Consider the following 6,000-nt stretch of genomic DNA (forward strand, 5'->3'; position numbering starts at 1 on the left):
TAACATTCAAATGCCCTATCCTGAAGCTTTTTCTAACTGACATTGCATTGAATGATAAAGTTAATATCAGTTGACAGTTTGCCAGAAGCCATTAATATAAACTCTGAGTTTTGTTTCAGGGCTTGTTAATTTTGTTGTGGCCTTAGAAGACAAAGAATGCAAGTAAAGAACCACCATGTTCCTTATTCTTTCATTTTTTCCTTTTAGTAAAATTTTCTCCCCACACTTTTTTTTTTTCCCAAAGAAGCTGAAATGAAACTAGACCTTTATTTATACAATGCTCTGCACTGGTCCTGGATTTATTTTTGAAAGTTGGTAAACTCTCCCTGCAATTTAAATTGATTAAATAGGTACAGCTGAGTAAATGGACAGAGTTAGGCTGTAAGTCATATGTTTTCATTTTTAAATTATGTGTAGAAGAAAACAGAGAAAATAAGCAAAGAAGAAAAAGTGTATAGAGAAGAGTTCACTATATTCAGGATTAGGAAAATAAAATTACATACAAGATTTGATTGCTGCCACATTTTGCTCTCACTCAGCAGATGCTGTGGTCAGCCGTGGCCAACTTATTCACACCAGTGGCCTGGGATGCAGGGCATGCATCTCCCTAAGCAGCATTTGTATGTCCTTTGGAAGAATTCTGCATCTCATGTTACATCAGTTAGATGGATTTTCACATCTAACGTTTGTTGGCCATAACAGGGGGCAGATACACAAAAAAACCACCACCAAAATGCAGCTGAAATCCTTCCATAATTAAGTACTTCCTTTATCTTAAAAATAAAGAACATCTCCAGTCCTATGCAGCAATCAGCATCTGTAAGTCTTCAAAGAAGGAATCTGGTAATTCCAGTTAATTCTAATAGTTCCCTACCAAAGCCAGTATTAGACTGTAAGCCAGTTCCTTTGTGAATGTGAAATAGTTAAAGTACTGCAATGAACGTAATGGTTCCATAAAAACCAAAAAGCAAGAAAAAAAACAACCCCACCAAAAAACCCCACCAATTACAACAAAAAACACCTAGAGGAATTTTTTTTGTAGTGAAAAGGGATTTTATGCCTTTTTTGTTAAACTATGAAGAAAAAACAGACATTATTTTCTTAATATTGGATTTCCCCATGGATATTTGGAAATATTAAATAAATATATATATTAAATATATATAAATCTTTATACATACACAATAGAAAAGTAATTTTTTTAAATATTGAAAAACCAGTACATTGACTTTGTGGAACCTGGAAACAAACAGATGTCTACCTATTACTGAAAGTACTTATATTCAATATCTAGTATTGAAAGTATTCTTGAAAAAATATGTGCTTTTCTGCTTGAAGGAAGCTGCATAGCCTAATTTGCAGAGAATTTTTCCACTACTGAAAGAAGACTGGAAATAGCTTCTGTATCTTCCCTAAAGCTGTTGAAGGTACTTGTGGGATAAAATAAGATATATTTCTTTCCTTAATGCATACTCAATGTTATTAAGCCAAACTATTTTTTTGCTCCTCTTTATTTCATGTCTTAGTGTTGCAGCACTTAGAATCTCTCTGTAATAGGAATTTAATCCACTTTCTCCAGAGATTATCTACAGTATTTACAGTAACCCTTGTTGAATTATTTTCATCCACATTTCTCATGAATGCTTTCCCTTCCCTGCTTGTTTGCTCTAGGCAAACACAGAACACTGACTTACACTGTGAGATCCAGCCCTCAATTTTATTTAATGGCTCAAACATACTTTCCATATTATGTTGTTCATTATATCTCAATATTTGCTCATAGATTCAGACACAGATCCAATCACTACATGACAGAAGTGAAAAAATATATGTGAACTATTTCCAACACGTACAGATAAAATGCTGCTAAAAATACTTTTTTTGTTTTGCACAGGGAAATTTTTTGAGTAAGCAAATGGGGAGGATCCTTCCCTTTACATGCAGCAGAAGTGCAGGATGCTGTCAGGCTCAGTATTTTATCATGCAGCTTCACACTCTCAAGCCTCTGAAATCCCAGTTAGAAGACTGGCAACCCAGCTCTCAAAGCAAATATTGTGCTGTTCCTGACTTGCAAAAGTGAAGTCTCCATCGTGCTAGGAGTAAGAGGTGGTAGTTCCCCACTTCATGACAGGGATGCCAAGGAAACTGCTTGCTGAATTCACAGAGGAGCTGCTCTGTGATCCTGCAAGCTCCCAAAAGAGAAAGGGTGCCAGACGAGCAATATTCACTGAGCAACAAAGCTGGTGAAGGATCTAGAGCTCCTGTGAGGAGCAGCTGAGGGAGCTGGGGTTGTTTAGCCTGGAAGAAAGGAAGCTCAGGAGGGACCTTGAGTACCCAGGTGCTACTTGAGTCAGAAGCTGGAGACCCATAGAGGTTACCTCAATATAAGACATCCTGTGACGATCAGAGTAAATGCCTAAAATGGAACCAGTTATTTAGGGGTCATGGGAAAATTAAATACATTTTATAGAGGGGGAGGGAATTAAGGGAAGTGATGGGAGAACTACAGTGTGTGCACATGACCTTCCCATGATGTTTAGACCACGCAAATCAACATGCAAGTCCCATGCCTTGTACACTTCCTTGCTTGGTTCTCAGGGTGGCTCAAACCTCACACTACACCTGAGGAGGTCCTTGGCTTCTACTTACAGCACTGAGAGGTGCTTCAGGGGGTCCACCCCCAGCTATTTCTTGTGAGATCAGTGCATTAGGCCTGACCATATCTACGAGGATGAATAAAAGCTCATAAAGAGCTGTCATGGTGCATTTTTCAGTGCTGTTCTCTGTGCAGTTGGCACCTGGGGTCAAGCTGGAGCTGGCTCAGCCATTGCAGCAGCCGTGTCAGCCTTGAGCTCCAGCTCAGCTCTGGCTCCAAAGCTTGCAGGCAGCCCAGAGCTCAGGCTGTGAATTACTCCTCAGTGTGGCTTCTGCAAAGTGTCATACACGGATTTCACTTTCTTCTGCTATACCAACACAAAAGCTGCTTGAATAATTTGAATGTTACCCATCACACCCTTTTTTAACCCGTATCTCAGGCTCTAGCAACTGTCAACTATCATTTTATCCTTTCATTTCACATTATCAATTTACTTTTGATTGTTAAACACATCCAAATGTCACACAGGATGGAGCATTGCTGGTGTCTAAGAAGTAGGTGGAAAATACTGAAAACCCCACCAAGGTACAGCTGATAAAACTTTCCAACTTTGCCATTTTCTGCATAGGAATATCCCTGTGCTGAACTAAGATTTTGCTAAAATCAAATCAGGGTTCAGCTGGTGAAAGCTGGGTTTTTTTAAAGCGCCTAAAGACTTTTTAAAAGGTCCACCCAGCAAAAATTTGTGTTTAGCAGCAGTCTGGGGTAATTTTTCAGTAGCTCTCCTTTGAAGAAAGCTGTCAAGGCCCTTGAAACTCAGTGTCCTGCATTAGTGTGTGCATCCACACTTACTCAGTACTGAACACCATGGTAAACAACTGAATGAACATACCAGCAAGCAGAATTAATTTTTAGCCACTTTCACAGGAAAGCACTTTGAAGTTTCAAAAATTGGTCTTCTCAATTTTAAATTTGACTCCAAGATTACTTTTGTGAATTGAGAAATTATACAGGCTGGTTTTATAGAGAAAGATCAATAAAAACTCAAATTTGCTGTCTGTTTTACTTTAAGAAAACTTTGTGAGTGAAAAAGACTGAAAATATCAACTCCTTATTCCAAAATTCAATATCTCCATTCCCCTTCACATCTCAAGACTTCTTCACACAGGAGACTGTTATAGTGCAATAGAGAGATGAACAGATCAAGCAAGGAGAGGAATATACATTGGGATCAAGCAATTTTCTGTTCTTATCAGAATGATGATCTTATGGTAATGCACCATTAGCAAAGGGATTTGTGTCTGTAGCTGTGTGCATTTGCACAAACATGTGTATTTGGCTCATTCCTAGTTATGCCTATTGGTTCGTGATCATTACAAATAGATTCTACTAGGGAAACTACACTTATGTGCTTTAGCCTTGCTATTTGAGGATGCAGGAACAACTCTTCAGTGATGCATTTTTTGTTTCCTACCTTGCTTTTGCTCTGGGGCACCTAGACAAGAAAACACTTGTAGCTTGAAAGCTGCTTAGTCCATGGTAGCACAGCAGCCAATGCCAGTCTGAAAACTGGCAAACCAATCTGGGCAGCCAAAAGGGCTGGGCACCCACATCCTGGGTGCAGCAAACACAGCAAAGCCAGCTGCTCAAGGCAGGAGATTTTTCAGCTCTGCTCCTCGCTGGTGTGGCCTCACCTCGAGAACTGTGTGTCATTTTGGTTGCCACAGTATAAGAAGGGCATCAAACTATCAGAGTATGTCCATGGGGAAAGGCCTTGAGGACGAGACTTGTGTGGGACAGGTGACACCAATGGGTTGGTTCAGCTGGGATGAGAGAAGGCTGAGGGGTGACCACATTGCTGAGCAGTGACCTCACCCCACACTACACCAGAGGAGTGCTCTCCAGAGATGCTGATCTCCTCTCCATAGTGATCAGTGATAGCACATGGGGAAAGGAAATGAAGTCAGAGGAAGCTCAGACTGGACATTAGGAAATGGCTCTTCACTGAGAGGATGGTCAGTCAGTCACTAAAAGCAGACTCCCCAAGGAAGTGCTCACAGGCACAGTGACAATTAAAGGAGCACCTGGATGATGCTTTTAGTTATATGGTTTAGTATTCCCCTAGAGATCAGGAAGTTGGACTCGATGATCCTTCTGGCTCCCTTCCAACTCAAGACATTCTATGATACTATGAACCCCCCTAAGTCTGCTGTTCTCTGTTAGAAGTATCTCCAGTTATAACTACTTGGGCTGTTCAGTGCAAAAGACTCATTCTGCCTCTATTGAAACCTCACAGCCTGTGGCTTTCAAGATAGACCCTCAGCAGAGATGTGAAGCTGTGAAACTTCACTGAAAACCCCATATCAGAAGGGATTTGTTACCATTAGCAAGGGCAGGATTCACTTACATGAAAATGTAGGCAACTGTTTTAATTTCTTTCCACACATATTTAGTGTTATTTAAATTAAACTCATGCTACTGATTTCTTCCAGAGGAGCTAATGGAGCAAACATTATTTGGACCATACTAAATGGAAACCTGGCATGCACTTTGTTAATGGACTGTGCAGATTTTTGTGAGGCAGAACTGAGGAAATCAGTGCACTGCTATTTCTGACTTTGCTGGATGGATGTTTTTAGCATAATGTTTGCACACTGAAAAGCCAAGTCATACAACTGCAAAGCCTGGCATTCAGAAAGAACAGGGAGAGGTTTGGCTGGGGAATACTGAAATAAACCAAGGGAACAGTGGATGTGTACAACATAATTTAATGACATCAAACAGTTAACAAATGAGATACAATGGGCTTATCCTTTCTTTCCTATCCAGCTGTGTTGGAGGTAACTGCCGAATAGTCTCGCTGGAATTTCTTTTTAATGAACTAAAATCTTCAGTTGTGAAAAAAAAACTATAATAACAACAATCACAAGATTAACACTGAGAGGGGTTGATCTGGCAAAAGAGAAATCTTCTGCTCATTGTAGCATAGCTCATAGACTGAGACAAAAAGTCTGAATTGAAACATCAAATACTTGAGATAAAGCTCTTGCATGCCTATGTGTGAAGATGGTACAATTCAAAAGCAAAGCAGAAGTTTGTAGTGGAAACAAGCTTTTAAACAGGTCAGTCTACTCCCAGTGAAGTCAATGGCTCAGTGTGAGACTAGGATGGAAAGTGAAGATGCAACATGAATTTAAGTAGGAAAAACAATTCCATTCTGGGTGAAGAACACAGGTTTTGATACCTGTAAAGGTGATAAAGCCATCTTATCCTGCGTACCTTTCTATGAACAAGAGCTGCAAAGCTGTGTCCTGCCCTTTAACCAGCTTTATAATAGGCAAGTGTTGGATGCCAAGACACCTGACATATCAGCTAGTCATTTGCTGAATTTTATCCTGCCAATC

Source organism: Serinus canaria, chromosome 1 (genome assembly GCF_022539315.1).
Source record: "Serinus canaria isolate serCan28SL12 chromosome 1, serCan2020, whole genome shotgun sequence".
Lineage (NCBI taxonomy): Eukaryota > Metazoa > Chordata > Aves > Passeriformes > Fringillidae > Serinus > Serinus canaria.